The sequence below is a fragment of the Dermacentor variabilis genome, chromosome 1, assembly GCF_050947875.1.
Source record: "Dermacentor variabilis isolate Ectoservices chromosome 1, ASM5094787v1, whole genome shotgun sequence".
Lineage (NCBI taxonomy): Eukaryota > Metazoa > Arthropoda > Arachnida > Ixodida > Ixodidae > Dermacentor > Dermacentor variabilis.
The window spans coordinates 192961552-192986511 of record NC_134568.1 but is presented as its reverse complement, the minus strand read 5'-3'; the positions used below and the strand labels follow the sequence as shown (position 1 = coordinate 192986511).

The window sequence follows — 24960 nt, the reverse complement described above, 5'->3', positions numbered from 1 at the left end:
CACCTAGCCAGGTTTGGGTCGCCGGCAATAATTACCCTTTCACTTTCTCCTACCTCTCCCTGCTTCCATTTGTCCTTTTCCGCGTGATTCGGAATCGACAAGGGGCATTTTCCCCTGGGCTCCTGCTTTTCCGCGTGGCGGCTTCAAGGTGGGTGCCGCTCTTTTCAGCTAACCCCTCACCACGTTGCACGCATTCCACGTACTTTTCTGACCCTCCCTCTCCTATCAGGTCGCTGGACTGGGTTTCATTATCAAGGAATTCTCGTTGACAATGGCGGCCCTGTTCAGCTTTTCCTCGGCTGCTTCAAGTCTTTTTTCCTCTACCTTCCGTTCATCACGCTCCCTATTTAGCTCATTTTTGAGCTCTTCAACGTGTTTCAACGATCATTTAAAGGCTACGAACACTCAACGTCCCACCCGGCTGCACATGTTTAAGCACGTGGCGCGAAAGGAAGCTCTAACCATCTTGAAAAAACAAATGTACACGAAACACACCCGCGCACACGAAATACGAGAGAAAAAAAAAAGAAAACCACCCAATTACCTTTTACAGACAAAAAAATAAGCAAATCGAAAACAGAAGCAAGCTCAAAGCATGCAGAAAAACTTATGGTTTCGTCGCCACCACGAAGTCCAGAAAAGCACGTCCATTCGCCACAAAATCAGTGCCTCTAGCGGACGCCCCTGCTAACGTGCGCGGTTTCTATGGGAGAGCATCGTTTTTCGCGAATAATTAATCATAAAAGCCACCTTTTAAAATATTACCATGGAAATAGGCTCTATGCGCCTAGCCAGACATCTCATGCAAGCAGTACCTTTACTTACGGCCGAAAACTCGTTCAAAATTGCGGGCGAAGTTTGAAGTATGGGAGTCTATCGAAACGTTCAAATTTTTGAGGCTTCTTTGGCTAGTAAAAAGCGATTTGCGATGAAACCATTGCATCGTTTGGTATATTCCCGGGGACTCATCAGCTTCAACAACACAGCTTTCAGCAGGTTGCAGCAGCAGTTCTTGAAATGGCAAAAAATTCGTTCCAAAATCACAGTTTTCTAAACGAGGTCGCGGAATTCAGTGTGCTATAAACTTGGTTTTTGCCTGCAGCAGTAGGTCGAAGTGATAGCCGAGCGTTGTGAACGGCGACAGCCTAAAACCGCGAGCCCGGCAGGTTCGAAGCTGGCTGCGTCTTGCCTTTTTTTCTATTATCACTTGTCGCTGCTTAGTCTTGTAGTTTTCCGCCAGATGGGTTATTACGAAATGCAGGTCATTTAGTTACGGTTCTTGTTTTGTTTCTTTCTATCTGCACCAACATTTTCGTACAAAAGATAGGTGGTTGGTTTCGTGAACATGCGAAGGTGCTTTCATACTTCTTTTGAACTTTAATTAGAACGTATTTTTGACAATAAATCCTGATAACGTGTTATTAAAGTTCATTTTTTTCTTAAGGCGAAGATTTATGAAGATATCACTAAGAAATATTTTTGCCTGTGTAGCTGTGTCATGGGAAAGGCGTGTTTGTGCGACTCTTGTGCTGCTTGAAGCGTACAAAAAAAGAGAGAAGAATTAGCGTCCAGCGTGCGCAAATAAAAGACAGAAAAGTGGCATCGCCAGGAGCCGCATACGTAGTATTCGTATAAAGGAATATAGTTGAAGGTATCTGACCGAGTACATTTGCATTGTGTCAAAGCAAGATCTTTGCGTACCTTATCTTGGGTGCAAATGAAGGCTATCCGAATTATTGCACATGTTTGCTTGCTTAGTGCAAACCGGTACCTCGAAACCTAAAAATTATATCCTGAATATGCAGCGCACGTGTCTTATCATTTGAACCATTCCCATATAGCTTCATGAAATTTCAGAAATACTGAAGGACTTCATAGCTTTTTACCACGACGCACACAGAGGCGCACTGGAAATTTTGTGCGAAAAGACACAGGAAGGTGTAAGTGTAGTCGGTCGTGTAAGAAGAAAGAACGATCCAACCGCAGACCCTTTTTCAGTTATGACCGCAAAGTTATGTACGAGGACCTCGTCCTCGGCTACAATCACCACGGATGCTATAGCATTCTGCTGTTCAGTTCTTGACTCACTCTATTGATCAGTTAGATCATAGCACCGTGATACAATTACATGTGCCGTTCTTCCGTAATTCTGTGAGACTATTCTTCTGCCCTAAATTTAACGTGTTTGAACAATTGAAGGAACATGAGAAATGGTCGTGAGGGTTTACTGGAAAGGTTTCCATATTAGAATCGTTTACGATCCATATCGGTACGGTGGTTTTGTCATGATCACGACAGCGCCTACTGAGTACCATGTAAAATTTTCTCAGCTGCCTGTAAATAAAATCCGAAAGTGTCGTTCGTTGTGCGTGAGTAGCGCAATGGCAGCTGGATCTTTCATGTGGTCCCACTAAGCCGCACGTTCCCTCTACTGCCATGGTGCCGCAAGACACGTCAATTTCGACCTCGGATTTCGCCCTTTCAGTTTCCTAGACAGTTTGCGGAGGTACACGAGACAACAGGTAAAGTTTTGAAGTAGTCCTGACATTTCAGTTAAATTTTATGGACAATTTTATTATTCTTCATTTCTTTATGAATTTAATGCATCTTATTTGTGCTAATAATGAAATAACACGTGAGAGTTGAGTTGCTATACTTAAAATACATCATGTTTGCGATGGCTGTTCTGAAAATTAGCCAGGTGTAAACATTGTATGACGTTGACTGGAAGGCCATTCATTTAAAGATCTGTGTGCAAAATAAAGAAAATACTGGTGCTCACTGGTAGAGTCGCCGTCAAAAGTTTACGTGGCCGAGGTTCTACGATTAAGTTCGTTTTCAACGCAGCTAGGCCCGCAGCCAGTAAAACTACGCAAAACTGTTGTTTACTCTAGGCCAGCACATACTGTAAATCCGAATACCATAGTGCCTACCTCGGTGACAGAAATATAAACCTTTTCTTTTTTCAAATTCCGCAATCAGTAACTCCTGACGCTGACTATGGGTTCGGGAGGCGAGGTGCTTTTTCGGCTTATACGTGATGACAAGCACCAGGCTCTTGATCGCAGAATGGTGGAACTTGTTCAAGTTCAGGCGACTTCATGACGCAAATCTAGCGATAAAAGCTCCTCAGCTTGCTTTTGGTTTGTAACATTGATGGTGAATGAACAGTTAAATAAATGAATCTGATTCTGAACAGAATCGACTGACTGCAAAGGTTCTATATCGCTGAATATTTCATAATAATTTAATACCGCGCATTCCTAATCGAATTTTGGTCTGTCTTACGCCTACCGAGTCTTTAGCAATGAGAAGAGGTCAGGAAGTTGTTTCTTGGGATGTAGCCGAGGGCATGGTAGATGTGATTAGTAATGCTGTGCATGTGAATAAGCTGACTGGAATTATTACATGAAGTACTCCAAGGTACCTAGGTTAAGTCACGGTGGAAATTACACAGCCTGGCCTTATTGAATATATTAAAGTCATTTGAGAGTGTCTCCGTTAAAAAGTTATAGGTTTAATATATTAGGACTTCTTAGCCTTCTGTTAAGCCATTGGTAAAACACTGTGCACGAAGTTCTCTTCCGTGTCACAACGTTATCATCGCTTCCAAAAGAAAGTGACTGTATAAGTACATCTTTCTCGGGCATAGTTCATTTCGCCAGAGTACCACCGCTTGACCTTTATATCTTTAAATCTGCCCTGCCTCGCGGAGCACAAATAAACACCGTTTACGAATGAGCGGTCACAGCATCACGAGAAAGCCCGGCCCGTTGGCGCGCGTCGTTCATAAATGACTTGTCACTCCCCGTTTTTTTTTTTTTTCTGAAGGTGGCAACTAACTCGCAGAAGGGTAATTCCAACCTTCACATGAGTAAATTAAATTAAATTAAATTATGGGGTTTTACGTGCCAAATCCACTTTCTGATTATGAGGCACGCCGTAGTGGAAGACTCCGGAAATTTCGACCACCTGGGGTTCTTTAACGTGCACCTAAATTTAAGTGCACGGGTATTTTCGCATTTCGCCCCCATCGAAATGCGGCCGCCGTGGTCGGCATTCGATCCCGTGACCTCGTGCTCAGCAGCCCAACATCATAGCCACTGAGTAACCACGGCGGGTCCTTGACATGATGATAGCGACCTTTCAAGTGCCGGACGAGCGGGTTCATTGTGCATAGTTCTGGCGCAAAACACCGGATAAAAAAATAATGCAATGATTAAAAAGTGACTTTCTAATCACACAGTTTTAGCTGATAGTAAATGAAAAGAAAAAAGTTAGTCCACACCAGAAAGGCAGCTTTACAATTATACAATATTACCTGATATTGCAAAAAAAAGAAAGGAACATAGTAATTAACGAATTCAGATTACACAACGTGCGCCAGTTAATGTATGAACTTACGTTTATTAGTAGTCCTTAATATTTATTTGTGGAGGCGATTCCATTCAAGGGATGTGCGAGGCCAAAAAGAACCTAAGGAAATTATTGTGACTAGATTGGATACCTTCTTTATACAGCTGATCAATACGATGCGATATATCTAGCGATGGAGATTTCAGTTTAAGAGTTGGAAATACAAGGTTAATTTTATGTGCGGTTGGAGTACATATTCGATCATAAGTTGAACATGTAAAACGAATGGAGCAATTCCGAGAATTTCTAATGAGGTAATACGCTTAATAGAATTTCACACGGTGGATGCATACTCTAATTTTGTTCGCATTAGTGTTTTCTATAGCACTAACTTGTGATAGGATGGTGGCATTTTAAAAGTAGCGGAGCAAATAACCCAAGGTTCGATTCGCATTGTTACTAATGTAGATATAAGTTGAACATGTTCCTAGGGGTGGGCAGCGCAAATCTAGGAACATGTTCAATCACCAACTCGCCCAGCTTGCCATGTTAATATAAGTTGACCAGGGGAAACTAGCGGTAATATGAACGCGTAAATACTTTTATGAATATGGAGGCTCTAACGCAGCCTTGCTAAGAACGTCGAAGAGCTGTTTTCAATGGGAGTTGCTCAGATGATGTTGCTGCTACTTCTGGGGTGCCGCAAGGCTTCATTTTGGGGCCGATTCTGTTTACTGTGTTTATTATTATTTGTGCTGTTATGAAAACCGAGATACACTTCTTGCGGATGACTGTGCACTGTGTGAAAGGGCACCTAATGAAATGTTATATATATTGGCCACCAGCCTGAAGCGAATGAAATTGAATTTAATTATGGGGTTTTACGTGAAAAACCAAGGATTTGTTTATGAGGCACGCCATAGTGGGGGGTGTTGCATCTGGGTTGCAAGCCCCAAGGGTAGCGTTGGCCTGGCGGCCTGGGGCACAACTGGAAGCATCCGAAGGTCCTGGCAAAGCATGAGTCGACTGCTAACAGAACAACTTGTTTATTCTAGCATCGCAAAAGAGCGGCCGGTCAGGTCGACCGAAGTGGAGAGACGGGAGACCACGTTACTCGACGGAAGAAATCGGAGCCTCCTTCGGCGTCCGGGGCAGCTGCTTTTATACTCTCCGAGTCGAGGGCAAGAAGGAACGGCTTGCGAGAGGCGCCAGTGACGGCGGGGCACGGACACGCTGAGAGACACGTTGAGACAAGAAGTGACGCATCCGCCGGGTCGGCGCCAGTCAGACCTCCTCGCTTCACAGTTGGGGAGCTCCTCTCCCCGGCTGCCGCGCTTTGACAAGCGTGGGCACCAACATGCACACACACTCACACACACACACACACACACACGAAGACACGTGGCATTGAAACATGCCTGGACGCGCTTGGCAGGAAGCGTTACGGCAGCGCTGAACGGGCCAAAATGTCCGCCGCTTTGAAAGAAGCCCCGGCGTCCGTTGCATCCGCGCCGGCTATACCGCGCGTCGTATGCGAAACGTGACAGGGGACTACGGACTAATTTTGACCGCGAGAAGACCTTTAGCATGCCCGCAGTGCACGGGACACGGGCGTTTTTATATTTCGTCCGCATCGAAACGCGACCGCCGTGGCCGGGATTTGATCACGTGACTTCGTGCATACCAGCGCAATACTATAGCCGCTGAGCCACCGTGGCGGGTAACCTGATGCGCGTAGAAAATTGGTGCGTCACTAATAGCATGCCCCTGAACTTAAATACACGAGTACACGTTAGCTTTACTAGAAAAAAATCATATATTAAAAAAAAATCAGATATAAGTATTTGTTAAGTGATGAATAAAAAAAATAGCACTCAAATATTTAGCTGTGATGTCACCAGAGGATGGCTCTTGGTCGTAACATGTTAATACCGCAGTTAGAAGTGCAGGGCTTCTTGCAACAAAGTTTAAAACACGTAAGCATTAATGTAAAAGAAGCAGCGAACAAAACAAGTTTTACAAATTGTGGAGTATGCTTGTCTTGAATGGGATCCATTTTGTGGTGTGCATGTTAATGCACTAGTAAAAAAGAGCAATCCGTTACGGCAAGGTTCGTCCTGGGGAGATACAACCGCTTAAACATAGAAAAGTGTAAGAGCTAGGAAAAGAGAACTTGACTGGATCATTTTGCTTGAACAACGAAGTAGGTTACGCTTAGGCGGTTTCACTCAATCTTCCATAATAACATGGGAATCTGCTCATCAGACTATCTGAAGTAGCGTACTGCACGGGCTGGTTTTTGAGGCCCTGGCCCGGCCAGAGCGCGAAAGTACCACGCATTGGGCCCCCGAGCCTGGCCGGTGTTTTTAAACTTGGCCCGGACCCGGCCCGGGCCCGGTTCTGTTCGACCTACTAGCCCTTCAGCCTGTAGGAAGCTAGGTCAAGTTCTCTGTTACTGTGGCGATACTCCCACGTGATCAAAGGTCACTTCAAACTGCATAAAAGCAGCTTTCTGCCCTGCGTCCCCTCTTGCTGGCTATTTTAACTATATGGGGGAAATAAGCGTTTCATTTCATTTCATTACTAGCCGAACACGCACAAATTATCATGTGAATATTTGGTATGAAAATACACATATACAATGGACAGTTAGGAAAATAGGGAGGGATTAGGCTGGCAACAGCCATCTGGAGTGGCACAACGCCGGCTTAGATTTAGGGAAGAAGGCATAGAAACGTAGGTCCGTTAACCACTATACTCGTGCTTTAAAGTGTAGCATGAATGGCCGTTCTACACTTCCTAAATAGTTGTGCGGCAATAGACTATAGCGAAGGCGTAGGTGAACACACCCGTACACGTCGCCAACCATTTCATCTCACTTTTGAATCTCGTATAATCGGATGTACAGTGATGTAACACGAGCCAATGAATTTGGCGCATATGTAAATTTAAATACGATGATCTATTGGCTTTCAGGAATACCTTAATACACAGCCACTGGAAGCTTTTTTCATTAACCAGAAATTTGTGTTCCGCAAGGCTAACCCTCAAGTGCAATCATATTTTCACACGGAGCACGCCATTTTTGGTGCTTTATTCGACTTCATTATAATAATGTCACTTTTTCAGTCGACAATTCAATGCCGTGTGTATCCCTTTCTGTTGTCCGATGTCCGTTTCTAGCGCTGTTTTTTAAACATTTAGGAAAACTACCAACTCTCCCAATCTACCGTTCTTCTTTAGTTGGACTTAATATGCAAAAAACTATATATATGGCAGAATATTCAACTCGCTTGAAAAAAATATTCAAGAAAAATAATGGAAACGAGTAGTGAGTTGCCCTATGTTTTAACACACAAAAAAGTTATAAATTAACTTTCCAGAATTTATTCACTAAAACTTTATTTAGGTCCTCTATGAACTTGCTTAAAATTTATTTCATTCTTATTTTTCCATTAAAATGATCACACACAGGCAGTCGACAGCGGCGCAGCAGCGATTGCTGTCAAAAATCTACAAATTTTTGTGCCGCAACAAAATATTGCAGACGACTCTGCCTCTAGGCACTACTTCTGCTCTTGGAGAATATAACCAGCTGTACCAAAACTCATCTCATTGATTCACCTTGTGGTTACTATACGAACGATAGATTAGATACCTGAAGACAGTCTAGTGAATTCTTTTGCTGTCAGTCTCTTACCAATCAAATAGTTTCCTATCTATTTAGCGCAATTGCAATGCAGATATCTTTCTAACACTTCGTCATTTTGATTCCAATCCGTGATGTCTAGCAACTCTTGAAGTTTGCATTTCTCCGCCACCCCCGAACGCACGTTGCGCTTCCCCTCGTTGATAGGCGGGGTCGCTGTCAAAATCACAGCGCCACCTCCATCGAACGTCGGGTCGTTTGTCTCACGCCTGAGCACGATCAGCTCTGCGAATTCTAGGTTTTAATAACCTGGGAGCTACGCTGACCAGAGCTTTTTTTTAGTTTCGCGAAGACGAAAGAATTTCGGCAGAACCCATATTAATATGACTATCGAAGTTTATGCGATTAGCATTCACGCAGTGTAGCGACCAAGTTGTGGCGCACCATACCAAAAGAACTTTATTTAGAATCTGTAGTGGTCCTGCTGAGATTTCAAGTGATTAGGCTGTGTGCGATACACACTATATCCGTGAGTGGCCCGCTTTGTTATGACTATCGCTCGATCTCACGACGGTAGGACGAGGACCTCACGCCGACGGCGCACGCAGTGACGACGATGGAATTACGAAGAAGCAACGACGTCGCTGGAACGACGACGGCATTAAGAGGACGACGGCATGACGACGGTGGGATGGTTCTGACACCCGCCGTGCTTGCTCAGTGGCTTATGGTGTTGGGCTGCTGAGCACGAGGTCGCGGGATCGAATCCCGGCCACGTCGGCCGCATTTCGATGGGGGCGAAATGCGAAAACACCCGTGTACTTAGATTTAGGTGCACGCTAAAGAACCCCAGGTGGTGGAAATTTCCGGAGTCCTGAACTACGGCGTGCCTCATAATCAGAAAGTGGTTTTGGCACGCAAAACCCCATAATTTAATAAAGTTTTAATGGTTTCGACGTGATGGCGATAAATAAACACGACGCAATTACGCACAGTGCGATGACGACGGTGGCCTAATCACGATTGAATGACCATAGCACAATTATAACGGAATGAAGGAAAAAGTATGTTGTTGGAAAGATGAAGGCGGCCTGACGACTACGATATGACAATTGTATGACATTTCTGAAATGATGGCGACGCTGCTACAGCAGCGTGAAGACGGTGGCCTAGCAACAATGGAATCACCACAAGTGTACGACGATGACGGTGTGACGACGACTGCATGCCGAAAATGGCGGGACGCCGACAGCACGACGATAATCAGATGACGAAGCTGTAATGACAACGATGCAACGCCCACGATGGTATCACAACCACGGTATGACAACAAATGCATGAAGATTACCGTACGTCGATGGTGCAATGAAGACGACGGCATGACAACTGCGACATAATCACAATTGAATGACGACAGCTTGATTACGATGGAATGACGTCGATGAAACTGCGAAGGTGGTATGACGATAAGGATATGACGACAATTTCACGAGGTTTGTGAAATATGACGATAGTAATACAGCGTTACGAGAACGACGTGACTAGAATGGGATGGTCATGACTGTATGACGGCGATAAAACTATGTGTGACCGCATACGTAGTGGCTCAAGTTAGTAGGCAACAATTGGGTCACATGGTGCAAGACAGACAGACAGACAGACAGACAGACAGACAGACAGACAGACAGACAGACAGACAGACAGACAGACAGACAGACAGACAGACAGACAGATAGATAGATAGATAGATAGATAGATAGATAGATAGATAGATAGATAGATAGATAGATAGATAGATCTATATATCTTATTTGGCTGTCTCGACTATTTCTGCTGATCCCAGCATAGTGCAGGATGTAGAAGTGACGGGTAGGGTAAAGTGCAGTGATCATCAATTAGTGAGGCCTAGGATTCACCTCAATTTGGAGAGATAAAGGGAAAATTCTTCAAGAAGAAACGCGCCAACCTAGACGCAGTAAGGGTAAAAGCAGTCTAATTCAGGCTGGTACTTGCAAATAAATATGCAGCCTTAGAACAGAGAGATGAAAATGACATAGAGGTAATGAATGAAACCGTACTTAGCCTGGCTTCAGAGGTAGCAATTGACGTGGGAGGTAAGGCACCAAGACAACCTGTACGTAAGCTCTCCCAAGTAACAAAGGACCTAATAAAGAAACAACAAAGCATGAAAGTGTCTAACTCAAGAATCAGATAGAATTCGCGGAACTGTCAAAACTGATATTCAAGGAGAAAATAGGGATATTCGAAATTATAACGTCAGAAACACTGAGGAAACAGTGAAAAACGGACGCAGCCTGTAATCAGTGAGAAGAAAACTTGGCTTAGGACAAACCAAGATGTATGCACTGAAGGATAAGCAGGGTAATATCATCGGCAATCTCGAAGATACAGTAAAATCAGCGGAAGAACTCTATGCTGACCTGTATAGTACCCAGAGCAGCCACTTACTTTCATTCGAAGTAGTAATGAACAGGTTACAGAGGCTCCTTCTATAACTAGCGATAAATTAGAAGGGCCTTGCAAGACATGAAACGGGGAAAAGTGGCAGGCGAAGATGGAATACCAGTCGATCTAATCAAAGATGGAGGAGACATAATGATTGAAAAACTGCCGGCCCTTTACACGAACTGTCTTTTGACTTCAAGGGTCCCAGAGAACTGTAAGAATGCCAACATTACACTAATCCACAGAAAGGTAAACGTTAAAGGGTTGAAAAATTATAGGTCCATTAACTTATTTCCACTATTATATAAAATATTCTCCAAGATAATTTCCAGCAGAATAAGGGCAACACTGGACTTCAGTCAGCCAAAGGAACAGGCTGGTGTCAGGAAGGGATACTCTACATTGGATCACATCCATGTCATCAATCAGGTAATCGAGAAATCCGCAGAGCACAATCAGCCTCTCTATATGGCTTTCACAGATTACGAAAAGGCATTTGGTTCAGTAGATACACCAGTGATCATAGGGGCATTATGTAATCAAGGAATACAGGCCCCCTACGTAATGTCTCGGAAAGTATCTACAGAGATTTTACAGCTACTTTAATTCTACACAAGAAAAGTAGGAAGATAACTATAAAGAAAGGGGTCAGGCGAGGAGACACAATCTCTCCAACGCTACTGCGTGCTTGGAAGAAGTAGTCAAGCTATTAATCTGGGAAGGCTTAAGAGTGAGGATCAACGGCGAATATCTCATCAACCTTCAACTTGTAGACGACATTGTCCTGTTCAGCAACACTGGGGACGAGTTACAACAAATGATTGAATATAATAACAGAAAGAGTGTAAGAGTGGGGTTGAAGATTATTATGCAGAATACAAAGATAATGATCAATAGCCGGGCAAGGGAACAAGAGTTCAGGATCGTTTCAGCCTCTAGAGCCTGTAAAGGAGTACGTTCTTTTTTTTATCTAGATCAGTTACTTACAGGGAGCCATGATCATGAGAATGGAATTTACAGAAGAATAAAAATGGGTTGGAGGGCATACGGCAGACACTGTCAGCTCCTGACTGGAAGCTTACCATTATCATTGAAAAGGAAGGTGTTCAATCAGTGCAGTTTACCAGTGCTAACATATGGGGCAGAAACTTGGAGATTCGCAAAGAAACTTGAGAACAAGTTAAGGACCGCGCAAAGACTGATGGAACGAATAGTGTTAGGCGTAACGTTAAGAGACAGAAAGAGAGCGGTGTGGGTGAAAGAGCAAACGGGGATAGCCGATATTCCAATTGATATTAAGAGAACAAAATGGAGCTCGGCAGGTCATGTAATCTGTAGGTTAGATAAACGGTGGACCATTAGGGTGACAGAATGAATACCAAGAGAATGGGGGAAGCGCAGTCGAGGACGGCAGAAGTAGGTTTGGCGGTGAAATTAAGAAAGTCGCAGGCGCCATTCTGAATCGGTTGGCGCAGAACAGGGGTAATTGGAGATCGCAGGGAGAGGCCTTCGCCCTGCAGTGGACATATATAGGATGATGATGATGATGATGAATTGTCTAATTAGGCGGAATGCAAAAAAAATAATCTGAGTATCTGCAAGCTACGGCCATATCACACGCATAGCGGCCATATCACACGCTATAACACTTCAATGAGGTATTGTTTATAATGGCTGTGTTTGAGCCAACCGTATTTAGCTTCGCAAAGAGAGTTTCCGTAGCGTACAACTAATTTTCGCTAAATTTGGTCTTGGTTCTGCCAGGGGAGCGGCAGAACCAAGACCAAGTTCTCTCCGCTCGTTAGACACGCTAATAACACTCCAGAGGTCTTGCATACGTAATTTATTGCGAAAGCCCCAATTACCCATACGCAATGAAATTTACCTACACATTAACCATTACCTTGTCCTTACAGACACCAAACATAAAGAAGCTGCCTCCTCTAGTTCATACGCCAGGCAATCCTAATATATGGCGTAAAAAAGAAATGAGGGTTCAATAATTATTCGTAACGCTTCTAAATAAGCCAGAAACGTTAAAACTGCGCGACACATTGTCCTCAAAATGCTGCCTTTTCCTTGAAGTTATAAAATATGTGAAACGCAAAGTTCTCTTGGGACATTGGGAAACCTGGGTAATAACATCAGCGTGATACCTTCAAATACCTGCTTACTATTCTTTTAAATCTATATTCGGTCAACACGCATTTACCTTAGCACATAAACTTTGCGTATTGTTCCCCCTATGTTCGCAAAATTTGACCACAGTTGGAGCTGTAGTTATGCCAGCGCAGCTGCTTAAGTTTTACACCGCTCGTTAAGCAGGCTAATAAGGCTATCGACCACTTCTATACATATTCTACTAGAAAATGCACATTTAACGCATCCATTTGTAGCATTGCTTACACATTACCCATGCCATGCTCCTAATTTTCCCTCAGATATAAACGATATGCCTTGATTAGCTCATCGAGGACACCGGAGAAACAAACTGCATACAAATCTCGTAAGATGCACGTAAACACATAAAAGAACGGCGTTTACTAATTACCTGCAACACTTGCATTGAAAGCAGGAAAATGAAAGCTTCGCAACGCATCGCGTTTAAAATTATCTTTATTCTCGCGGAATTTCAATCGTCTCTTGCGCTGTTGTTTTAGGAGTCTGGGAAATATTTCGATTACCGGCAGTATGGCACCCTGCAACGCTTCAATGACTAGCTTTCTACAAATGCTGTAATAAACTGCACAAAATAAACAATTATCGCTCATCGCTCAGAATATTGCTTCGTACTTCGAATAAAGTTGGGCAGGTGTTACACCCTTGTCAGACAAGAAGGCGAAAGCGTGCTGCACATTTGCGGGTACTGGAAGTAATACAATCGAGACTAGACTTGTTGCAAGACATAGCGAGCCGCAAAGGGAAAGTGCGCGTGTGTCACCGAGGGCGACCTCCTCACTAAAAGGCGCAGCGGCGTAACTTGCGCGGCTGTCCTCGCGAGCCGCAAGAGCGCGCACGCTCCTCCATCGCTCGCCCATCGAAAGCGGGCGCGCCCGCCCGCTTTCCTGCACAGCACCTGGCGCGACTTCGATTTAAAGCAGAAAAGCGAAAGTTCCGCAACGCATCGCGTTTAAAATTCTCTTTATTTCCGTGGAATTTCAATCGTCTCTTAAGACTGCTTACGTGCGGGAATTATATGCAATATTTGCATTTAAAACAGGAAAGTGAAAGTTTCACAAGGCATTGCGCCTAAAATTTTCCCCATTTTCAGGGAATTTCAAGTCCGTGTCTTGTGCTGCTGATTTAGGAGTCTGGGAAACATGTCGATTAGCGGCAGTATGACACACTGGAATGCTTCTATGAGTAACTTTCTACGAAGGCTGCAATATACCTACACAAAGTAAACGTTTATCGCTCGTTTCGCACAACATTGCTTCGTAATTCGAATAAATATAAACACCGTACCCCGCATAGTTTACCGCGGATACCGAGGGATAGCAACCAAATGTTGTGTATAACGCATAAAAATAGGGAGAAAGTGAGAATTCAGCTACTGTTTTCAGAGCCCATAAGCAACCTACGCAGTTCAAATTTTCGGTACACGTCACCAAAAAGTGCCCCTCATAATTTCTTCAATATACGAAATATGAAACTCCTGTTTTCGCTTCTGCCGGGAGACAAGTAGTAGTGTAGCTCTTATTTAGAAACACCCTGGAAATGAAATCGAAAAAGTCAGAAGTGACACATGCCTTGAGAGAAAAAAAAAAAAAAGCCGGCAGATCACACGCCCTGTGGGAATAGATGTTATGCGAAGCAGTGTGCGGGGAGCCTACCAAGTTAAAGAAACGACCATGAGAGCACCAAGACGTAAGCGGCTGTTTCATGACCTACGTGACACGCATGTCATATCATTTATGTCATGACCGATCATTTATGTTCGTCATACACTCTTGTCATATTATGCCTATTTTGGTACATACCAAGACGTAGGCGGCTGTTTCATGACCTACGTGACATGCATGTCACGGCATTCATGTCATGATCTATCACTTATGTTCGTTATACGCTCTTGTCATACTATGTCAATTGTGGTACGTACCAAGGCCTAGGCGGCTGTTTCATGACCTACAGGACACACATGTCATGACATTCATGTCATGAGCGATCGTTTATGTTCGTCATACACTCTTGTCATATTATGCCAGTTTTGGTACCTACCAAGTTAACGAAACGGCCATGAGAGCACCAAGAGGTAGGCGGCTGCTTCAATACCTACACGACACATATGTCATGATATTTCTGTCATGGCCGATCATTTATGTTCGTCATACACTCTTGTCATGCTATGCCAATTTTGGTACGTGCCAAGTCAACGAAACGACCATGAGAGCACCAAGATGAAAGCGGCTAGATAGATATATACTGCCAAAGTGGCAAATGTTCGCCAAGAAATTCTTCGTACTTAAAGCTCAGTGTTCTATTGGTATTGAAATGGCTCTGCACGTTCGACATAGCTATTTTCACGAACATAGTTACGATATGTCGCGATTACAAATGAAATTCGACAGTTATATATGTAAGAGGCTTGCCTAGAATTTTGATGTTGATAAGATGCCGAGACTGCATCTCTGGGAGGAGATTCAATTGTTCCAGCATTGAATAATCCAACGATTTCAGGCCGTAAGGCACACCATGTCGTGAGGCGCGGCTGATTATAATACTTTATCCGGACGCCCCCCCCCCCCCCCCCCGGCCCGCATGTTCAATATAGCAGGCTGACTGTGTATTCAAATACGCATATAGCGGTCTCAAAAATCTGGGCATGTTGAAAGTGGCGCGAGCTGACATTTGTTAGGACGAGATCTGCCCAGAGCCAAGCCTACTCCGCAACACGAGCGTGTACGGCGAATCCCACGCGTCGTCTGCTACAGCGCGTCCCGAGGAGGCAGAAAAGGCAATCCTCTATGGCCAAGCAATGGAGGTACGAGTACGTAATAAATAAAGGCATTACTTACGTGGCCCTCTAGCAAGAAAATTTAGCTTCACCTATAGTATTGTTGGACTTCCCAGCGTGCAGCCGAAAGTGCCCGCTTTTAAAAGTGGGGAAGGGGGTCGGGGATGCGCAAATTGAATGTGGCACGAACTGTTATCAAGCTAGCTCCTATAGCGTGCCATCTGTGCCTGTGACAGCGCATAGCCGACGTGCGCTCGTAGCATGCAGCTACACAGGCTGCCCTCGCGTCAGGAGGCGCGCACTGATGGGCAGCAGCGCTGCCCCGTGCACTGTACCGTTTGTACCAGCTAACGTTAGGCAAGCTGTTCAACGAAAATAAAGATTTAGAAAAAACGGTGTCTTGTACAATTTTAAGACCTACACGGTGTGTTAGGTCGTCATAGTCTGGTGATATAATATTGTAATTCTTAAAATCGTATCTTGCGCTGTTTTTTAAATCTTTCTTTATTTTTTCGCTCAACAGCTTGGCTAACGTTAGCTGAGACACACGAGATGCCTATAAGCCGCAAGCATGTTCCCGCGCTCCAGTGCGACGTCATGCACTGAGCGTGAGACGATGAGCGCTGACAGCGAAGCCGTAGCGCATTCGTTGCCGCTGAGCCCGCACTGACTCCGGACTATACTTCAGGCGTACAGGGAGCTCTTCTTCACGAGCGTGGCCAACTTAGCACACAGAAAACTCTGTGCTAAGTTAACAATTCACTGCTTCGCTCATTAGCGGGGCAGTTGTTTAGGCTGCTGTATAGAAGGGGCCGTCACTTTTTGTCCATTTGGAATAAGATGCAAACATTGCAGTTGAGGAATTATGTGTGTGAGCATAACAATACGCAGAGATCCACCATTCTGCGTAATTACACTCCGTTCAGAGAAGCACCGGTACTATCACGCTTAGTATAAGTTCATTCAATGCTTTTATGGTCATGAAACTTCTCCGTAACGCCATGGGAGAGGCTCATATGTTGATCGTGCCTTCTGCGAGGCGGCGCTAGGGGCCCTATGGGGGCAACGACCCGAACAAGCAGGCGTGTGGAGCCGCGAGGCTACAAGCAGAATGCGAGGCCGGTGGTGTGGCAGCTGCTATTTACTTTCTCGATTTTGCCTTCGTCCACAAGCAAGTGCAGTGCATGTGACGCGCTAACCTGCGATATCGCAGGCCTGCTGCGTGACTGGTTGCCGCTCCAGCTACAGAGGTACGTTGGAAGTGGCCTCGCTGCTCTGTCGGCCGAGCGATGCCGTAGAGTGTGAAATATGGAGGCGTGCGATACCGGCCACGACAGGAAAGCGATGGGCTTAGCTTCGACTGCGAGCATGTACACCCCGCGACAAAATATTACGGACCATGAAGTCCGGGAAAAAGCTGAATATCTCCGCAACCGCACAACGAAGCCACATATTTGCATTTCGAGCCTCGAATAGAATATGCTAACAACATGGTCGTCGACATTTTTACTGTGTACTGCTAGAGGCTGCTCGGGAATTGAATATTTTCTGAGATTACATGGTCCGTAAACTTTTGTAGCCGGGTGTACGTGTCTGCGAGAAACACTTTGACCGCACGGATATTATTCGGATTGACGAGTTCGTGGTCAACGGAGAAGCAGTGTCGCTGCAACGCGAGAAGGTGAAACTATAGTATAGGCCCGATGCCGTCCCACGGGATATGCGAAGGCCTACCAGCGTACTTGAGCAAGCCGAAGCCACGATGTCGTACGCTCAGAGTGAAACCGCCAGCAAAAAAAAAAAAAAAAAGAGAGAGAGAGAGAGAGAGAGAGAGAGAGAAATTTCTCTTGACAGCCGTACTGCCTCGGCTGGTGTTGGCTGTATATCACATTATGTCAGCCCCAATGCGGAGGTAGTTCACTTTATCCTAAGGTGCCGTTTACATTTTTTTACAAAAGAAGAAAACAAGCGTACTCGGGCAGTAAGGCGGTCTACATGCCCAGCAGGTGGAAGCAAGAAGCTTGGACACAAGGTGATAGATTTAGGCATGCAAGTGTTCCCGCCATCTTAAATTTGTTTTCTGTCCTTCGTAGATGCGTGATAGTTGTCTTCTCAGGAGCATGTGTATTCTTATTCGCTGGTGTGAAAACATGCATATTAATGTCTTCATGTTCTTTTTAAATAGTTGCATTTTCTTCGTTATTGTGTGTTCAGCAAGAATTTGTAGTCTCTTATTTTGACTTTTCTAGTGGAACCATAAGCATCTGTGTTATGTTGATCATGCCTGCATGTATAAAATGCAACAGCAACTCACAGATAGGCATGCTCCTTTAAAGTGGCGGTGTAATAAGGTAAAATATAGAATATACTGAGAAACGCACATGGTGCATTCAGTGTGTGGTAGTGTATTCACAATAAAAGAGCAAAAGGCATAGTGTATAAAATATACCTTTTGTTCTTTTATTAGCTTTACCTTATTATCACTTCCATTTTATATATAGGATCATGCCTATTTGTGAATTGCTGTTGCAATTAAGACAGGCATACTCTTCTGGGTGATAATGCCTTTTATTTCGTATATGTTGCTCCATGCTTCCTATCACTGCTAACTTTTTGCTTATTGCATGGCCACCCACAGCTTGTCTCTCATTTCTTTAGTGCACAACTTGCACTTGAGCACTGAACAAGAAAATCATATAGTATTTCCTTGAACTCGCCAGCGCCTTCGTCGTCACAGCGTGACAAAGCGTAAGTAAATTGTCTACGTAGCAAGAGTCTTCAGCAGCTGGCTTTGCCACCTCCACAAGTGTCAACAAGAAAAAAAAAGAAAAAAGAAAGGACTTTTGAGATAGCACCATCAAACTGTCGGTGCTTTCGTCATGTGATCACTTCTGTAGCGCGCACTCCGGTTCTTCAAGTGCCGTCATAGCGTCTAATGCTTAGCATCAGTCAGCTTGCAATATTTGTCGCAAGATAAGCGCCATTCATAAGCATATACATATAACCTTATGCACTTGGACGAAAGCAAGGACTCGGCCGAGACAGCCGCGACCCAAACACATAAGCATGGTATACTGACAGCTACGCTAGATCTTCCAGAGTCGCATTGCAGACAAATTGCGGTGAAAATTAATGGCAAAGTAATGCGCAGGCTCGGCCCATGTACAAAAATTGCTGTTTTGTGGCAAGCAGCGATAGAAAGTAAGCGCGCTGTTGAAAACAGCCGCTAGGAAGATTTACTAACCACCGCCGTCGATCACGAGGGATTATTAGTGTCTGACTGTCGCAGCGCAGTTTTCAGGTAATGACGGGTAAAGTAGCGTACATGCTGAGCACAAATACTAATAGAATGCCAGCCTATTGGCCGGAAAAGCGGCGACCAGGGCATGCGCGGCCGTTTTATGCCCCTCTTCGACAGCTGCTCCACTAGCGGCACGCGCTGTCCCTATACGAAACTTTGGCTTCGTGGGTATAAGCGATAAGTATGAGCGCGACCACTTTGCTACTCGCTTTCACGTTGCAGCTCATACTGAGCGCTATAGTACACGCAAAACATTTAGGAGTATTTAGGAGCGTAGGAGTAAAGGTGCGTCCTCCCTCACTTGCGGAAATAAGCGCGCGCAAGGCGGCGCGCTTGAAAACGCACGCCTCGTTCCGGACGCCACACCACTGCGCGGTCGCGGAGAGCGGCGGGCCGGCGAGAGTTCTCGCCCTCTCTCGAGATGCCTCGGGAATGACAGCGCGGGAATGAAGCCCGCCGAGCAAACACGGCGCGCGCAACACCACCTAGACAAGGGAGGCCTGAGCGCTGGGCGAGTGACGTCACGGAGAAGAGGCTGGCGGCGTGCTCGGGGATACGGGTTAAATGAAGGGATCGCGCCCTTATGGGCAACGTTAACAACAGCAGTTTTTTTTTTTTAGGCATAGTTGAGCAGATGGCTCGCAGAGAACAGAGGGTGTTCCACGATTACTTTATTTATGCTAAACTATTTAAATTATGGGACTTTACGTGCCAGAACCACTTTCCAATTATGAGGCACACCGTAGTGGGGGACTCCGGAAATTTCGACCACCTGGGCTTCTTTAAGGTGCACCTAAATCTAAGTACACGGGTGTTTTCGCATTTCGCCCCCATCGAAATGCAGCCGCCGCGGCCGGAATTCGATCCCGCGACCTCGTGCTCAGCAGCCCAACACCATAGCCACTGAGCAACCACCGCGGGTTGCAGAACTATTTACGCGCTGCATTATTTAAAAGCCCGTCCATAAAAAATGAAATGGTGGAACCCTAGGATCGAGAACGAATTTCAGGTAAATGATGACAGGGAGCACGGCTTATATTGAAAAGTCACAGTGCTGCCGTCTTCTTCAGAGTAGCTTCTTTGCCTTGAGTTATCGTCGGCGTCAAAGAGTTTGCCGTTCATGCGACCACAAAAGTTCTTCAACAAAATGTTAGCACTGCACGATAACACACATCTCATGACAACTTCACTGGTGTGTCCTTCTTTACATTCGGGACACATGAATTTATTCCAGTCTACATCAGGCTCTAAGCGAATAATTTCGCTTTCGAGGTATTATTATATACAGTACCGCAGTCCACCATATTTACACCTCAAATGAGTTTAGCAACGGAGATACAAAACATTCGCGCAACTATTTACAAAGAAACAGCTGGCTTATTCCGCAGAATTCCAGTTTTTCTCTTCTTTGCCTTAGCATTGGCACCCAATATTCTGTCACTGATCTTGCGGAAACACGAACGCATAATTTTTTCGGCCCCGATCTGTAATTGCTCCAGCAATTGGGCACGCAGCACTTATTAGGAATATCCTGGCATGAACGTAATCCACATTCCGCGGAAATGAAGGCTTGCCGGACACACAACCGCAATCGCAGCACAAGCGCAGAGGCTACATGCACGGTTGACGTACAGAAAAAAGTGCGCTCGGAGGCATGGAGCAGCATGCGAGGACTTTTCTAACCCCGAAGCTATCCAAGGAGCGGGAGGGTTTCCGGAACTAATCGAATTGTTATCGGGGTAGTCGCCTACTCGGTCTTCCGCGTCTCATTTTCAACACAGCTGCGCCGCTCGTAGCTTCGTAGCACGCTGCATGGAACTTCTATGTGGGCCTCTTTTGCGTCACGTAGCTCAAGGGGAGAGGGTACAGCCAGAAGGCCTTAAGAAGGTGTTGGCACGCGCTGGTCGGGCTCGCCGATGAGAGTATTGGCCTCACCGCCCACGTGACGACTTCGGCGCCTGTGGTTGGCTCGCCCGGGTTTGCGGAAACGCAGAGCCGCGAAAAAATGGGCTTGGGACCCATTCTCGAGCGGAAGAGAATTCTTACCGCAAAAGCACCTCTCGCGGCGCGCGTTTTCATGCGCGCGCTTATTTCCGCAAGTGAGGACGTACCATAACGGTACCGGTGCTAATGTTCGCAAGTACCGTTCTGTGCTTAAAATCGAATATCTCGTCGGGGTTGGAAGTTGACTAAATATCGGTAGGCCGGTTGGCTTTGGGAGCCCATGGTAAAACCACAAATGAGGCAGTGCATGGTGACATGGTTTGAGACTCTTGAAGTCAGAAAAGCGCAGAGCAAAATTAGTTTGGATGAAAGACGCAGGAACATGGATGAAAATAAATTGGTGGCTAAACTGCACACGTATCTCTACCTGAAAAGCGTGTACATGGAATCGAGGAAGAGGTCAAGAAAATTGGCAACCAAGTACACGGTAACCGAAAGTGCAAACAGATAATTAACCAGGAGTCATCAAAAAGAAAGTGAGAGAAACAGAGACAGTGAATTAGATGCAAAGGATGGAAACAAGAAAGACCATGGATATTTACAAGAATGGGAAGAAATAAATTAGAAGAGAAAATCTGAACGATAACACCTTGCAATTTGAGGCTCGAGCTGGTTGTCTCAGGCCAAAAACATACCGGAGCAAATATTTGCAACAAGATGAGGCATATGTCTGCTGCAACAAAGATCAGGAGACCACTCAGCACAACCTAATGGAATGCGAATGGATTCGCCCAGTGAGACCTATAGGTAACGAAGCAAATAGCTAAAGTGGTCGACTAACTCAGAAAAAATTCCGAGGATACGCAGATCGCAGTGTCCATGGTGCCAGAGGTTGAAAGGAAGGGGTGTGAAATTGGAAGGGTAGTTCTTGCAGCAAATGGAGAGATATGGACGCTAGCTAGCGCAATGAACTTTACAGTCATTGACATCAACCGGGAAATGCACCGAGCGGGCAGCGACGGCGCTTTTGTGCATGACGGGATACAAACATACATGTTAGCGAGCAGATATATAGCTGCACCAGTGGGACGTCGATTCGCGGCACGGACAGTAACTCTTTTTAGGCGGATCTCAGAAACTCGGGAAGGTAGATTAAGTATTGAATGTAGTAACACACCAGCAAGTAGCAGAATCATACCACAAGGAGTTAAGAACAGACGCACAAATGACAAGTGTAGAGGCCGTAAGATTTTTTACATAAACATGCAGGTTGGTCGAAAGCAGGATAAATAGCTGGAAATTGAAACGCAGCTGAGAGACGAAGCTCTGTATGCCTTGACCGAAACGCTTCTACGAGATTTGGAGCAGCCGCCTGTTATTGACAATATTTCACGGGAACGGTGCAACATAATGACTGGGTCAAGAAAAGGTTGAGGTGTAGGCATGCAAATTAGGCGAGGTATGACGTGGCAAAGGTTATAAGAGACAGGTAAGAAGCATTTATGGATTAGCTGCACATGGGAAGGAAAAAAACACGTGGCAGGTACCTATGAACAGGTAGTGACAGCAGAGATTGAGCTAGAGAATTGCTTTATTGTATTAGAAACGATATTATTGAGTTGAAAAAGTAAGGCCTGGTTATGTTAGCGGGGGATATGAATGCACATATGAAAGATCTAGATGGGTATACTGATTACAAGTGTTATTTAGTACTGTATCTGAGCGAGGAGCAGATCGAACCTTGTAGTAGTTAACAGGGAAAGTAAATGGCACTGACAAGTAACGCGGTAATGCGGAAATAGGCAGTCATGTATCGACAACGCCTTAGTCTCAGAAACGGTTTACAGACGACTAGACCAAATGACGATAGATGAGCACTGAACAGATAGCCTGAGTATCGATCATGAACGTAAGAAAATAGAGGTCTTTCCTACAGCAGTCAGGGATTACAAGGAACTCGTAGACGCCAAGCAGCAGGAGATAAGACAGTCTCGACTAAAAAAAAAAAACCGTTGAAGTGGGAAAAGAGAACAGCGCAAGTGGTCGAACCAGGAACAGCAGGCGTCTAGGGATCATCGAGAAGCCAAAAAGTTGGGATTACACGAAGAAGAGGTACTGCTTAAGTGGAAGAAGTACCGAGGAAAACAAAAGAGTGGCGAGCGAACTATAGTAAAACAAAAAATTATATGTTCAAGTGAAAATTGAGTGCACGACATTCGCAAAAAAAGATAAAAGCGTACTAAAATGATAATGGAACCACGTAAGAGCACTCGGAGCTCCAACTAAAAAAAAATTGTCCGGCGATTACGATACTCGATAATGGGAGATTTGAGCGCACCTGTATACGGTGTTTTCGTTTTCAGAATTAGAGACCGAAATCACCGCACCGACTGTCAATGGGCCAGTGCTGTCAGCGCCTTCGCAGGGTGAAAGGCAGTATGGGAACTCAGGCATGATGAGCTGCATCGGAGCCAGCTGTGGAAGACGGCGACAAAGGCGTGAGTGATATATTGAGGCAAACAACTTAAAACCACCGACTGGCTGTGGGCGAATGCCGTCAGCGCCTTCGCAGAGGGAGAACGCTAGCATGATGAGCGGCATCGGAGCCAGCTGTGAAAGAAAACGGCGACGAACGCGCGAGAAGTGGCACGAGCGCGTTCGCGTCGTTAGGCCGAGGGACGGCGACGCTCAGTCCAGAAACGGGCGCCTAAGGGCAGCGCTCTAAAATTTACAAATCACTATACAAGGGATGAAGATGGTAACATGCTCGAAGGAGACGACGCTGCGGTACATCATAGACGTTATTAGGAATAACTTCGGCAAGAAAGAGAGCGTTGTCCAGACTCGATCAAGCAGATCCAGCAACAGAGACACGGCCGCAGGACCCGATGAAATCCCAATAAGGCTAATTAAACAGCTGGGTAAGAGCAAGGCACTGCTGACCAATGCCATAGAGCGACTTATTAAAACGAAGAAAACTCCGGTTGGATGGCGTAAAAGCAAGATGAACCTCATCTACAAAGGCAAAGCCGTTAAAGACAAGACGAGCTCGTACAAGCCAGTTACAGTAACGTCGGTGATATGCAGTGCAAGCCATAAAATTAGGGCTGTCGGAGTGGGCGGAGAAAAGTCACAGGTCTGCGTGGCCGGCCCAGCACAGTCACAGCGTAAACTGCAGGAACGGCTACATAGGAGCTTGATTTTCAGCAGCACGCACTAGAGGGTCTTCGTGGCGAAGTCTCATTGTGTCGTTTTCACGAGAACGATATGAACTGTCCGCTCGGCGGCAAACTACGGCTTGTGCTGAGGAGGTATTCTGCAAGAGTCCACCTAGTGGACATGTCCATTTCGTCTGCTGCTGAAGTGCTGATTGGCTGTGGCGCCTGGTTGCTGCGTATACGCAGTCCAGCCCAGCCAATCAGAACTTCAACAGCAGACTAAATGGACATGTCCACTAGGTGGACTCTTGCACAATACCTCCCCTGCTCTCTACACGGCGTTATGCTGAGCCCGACGTTGCCTGGTTGTGGCCGCGTGCGTATCTCTACGATTCGCTTCTTCAGCAGCGGTTTGTACCTTGAGAGGAGGTGCCATAAAGTGTACCTAAGACTAAACACAGGTATCGAGACTACACAGCGCACATGCCACGTCCTTTGACCCGTGGCAGGATACGGTGCCAGCTGATGATAATGATGATTTATTGGCATCCCCTTGGATATAGGGCGGTGACAAACATTCGCCTAGCCTGCTTGAGTTAACCAGGTCGAGCTACATGCAACATGCAACTGCTACATGCAACTGCTACATGTAGTGACACCTGGTGGAATACAACGCCCCTGCAATGCAAAATTTGCACGTAACAATGCTACGCGGCGCGCATGTCACGTCGCGTGACAAGTGGCACGATTCGATGCTGATGCTGCTGCTGATGATGATTTACTGGCATTCCCTTTGATACAGGGCAGTGACAAACAGTCACCTAGCCTGCTAGATCTAATCAGGTATGCTATACGTATTTTTCATTCTAGCATTTTTGTATATGTTCTTAATCTTCTTTTTCTTCCTCAAGACTATCCATCCATTTCTTGGCCCATAGTGGGTAGAAGCTCCATACTTCATAGGAAACAGAAACTACCTTCTACCGCTGCCTATGCAACTGCCGCTGCCCATGGCGTGGCACCCGGTGGAATAATATGTAATTGCTATGCAAAGTGCGCACGTATGAACGATACGCGGCGCGTATCGCATAGCTACGTAATGGCTGGTTGCGGGCGCTTATCGGGTTCGTTG

General features: G+C 45.5%; 1 protein-coding gene across 1 annotated transcript in view; it reads right to left on the bottom strand.

Moving 5' to 3' along the window:
- Positions 1-15590, bottom strand: part of LOC142590393 (uncharacterized) — a 103646-nt gene extending 88056 nt beyond the window's left edge. Inside the window, exon 1 of the mRNA XM_075702481.1 lies at positions 15487-15590. The gene's annotated coding sequence lies outside the window, so the exon portion shown is untranslated. The remainder of the gene's footprint in view (positions 1-15486) is intronic.
- Between the last annotated feature and the right edge of the window lie 9370 nt (positions 15591-24960).